Source organism: Lucilia cuprina, chromosome 5 (genome assembly GCF_022045245.1).
Source record: "Lucilia cuprina isolate Lc7/37 chromosome 5, ASM2204524v1, whole genome shotgun sequence".
NCBI classification, from domain to species: domain Eukaryota; kingdom Metazoa; phylum Arthropoda; class Insecta; order Diptera; family Calliphoridae; genus Lucilia; species Lucilia cuprina.
Genome location: NC_060953.1, coordinates 29,735,831 through 29,736,594, shown reverse-complemented (window position 1 = coordinate 29,736,594; position 764 = coordinate 29,735,831).

Genomic DNA, 764 nt, shown 5'->3' with positions numbered 1-764 from the left:
TAATGTTTTTATTAACTAGACTGTAAGATCAATTATGTTTAAAATACACTATGGTGAAGGGTATATAAGATTCGGCACAGCCGAATATAGCACTCTTACTTGTTAATAACTGCATTAATAATTCTTACTTTCCAAAAGCTTGGAAAATTGCAAAAATTTGTCCAATTCCAAAAAACTGACAATACTGACATTTCTAATATTCAACCAATTTCACTTTCATCTAATCTTGGAAAACTTTTAGAAAAAGTAATCAAGGAAAAAATGGATATCTCGTTGGAAAACCAATATATACCTGATTTTCAATTCAGTTTTAAAAAAGGACATTCGACCGTACATGCTCTCCTTAAATTTCATAATGATGTCATTAATAATTTAAGAGAACAAAAATGTACTATAGCAACATCTCTTGATATTGAAAAAGCCTTCGATAGTGCTTATCATAATGGTATACATTTTAAAATGATTAATATTGGATTCGACCCATTTACAATAAAATTATTTCAAAGTTTTTTTACAGATAGATAATTTTGTGTTGAGTTTCAAAATAACTCTTCAAATTTTGGAAATATTAATCGGGGTGTACCTCAAGGTTCTATTTTAGCCCCACATTTATATAACATCTTTATATACGATTTTCTCCATACTATTATAAATTCAAAAAGTATTTTTATGCTGATGATTATTTTTTATATGCACATGGTATCTCTCCATTAGAAACTTTGAGAATGGTTTCTTTACATTTGAATGCTTTGGACAATTTTTAT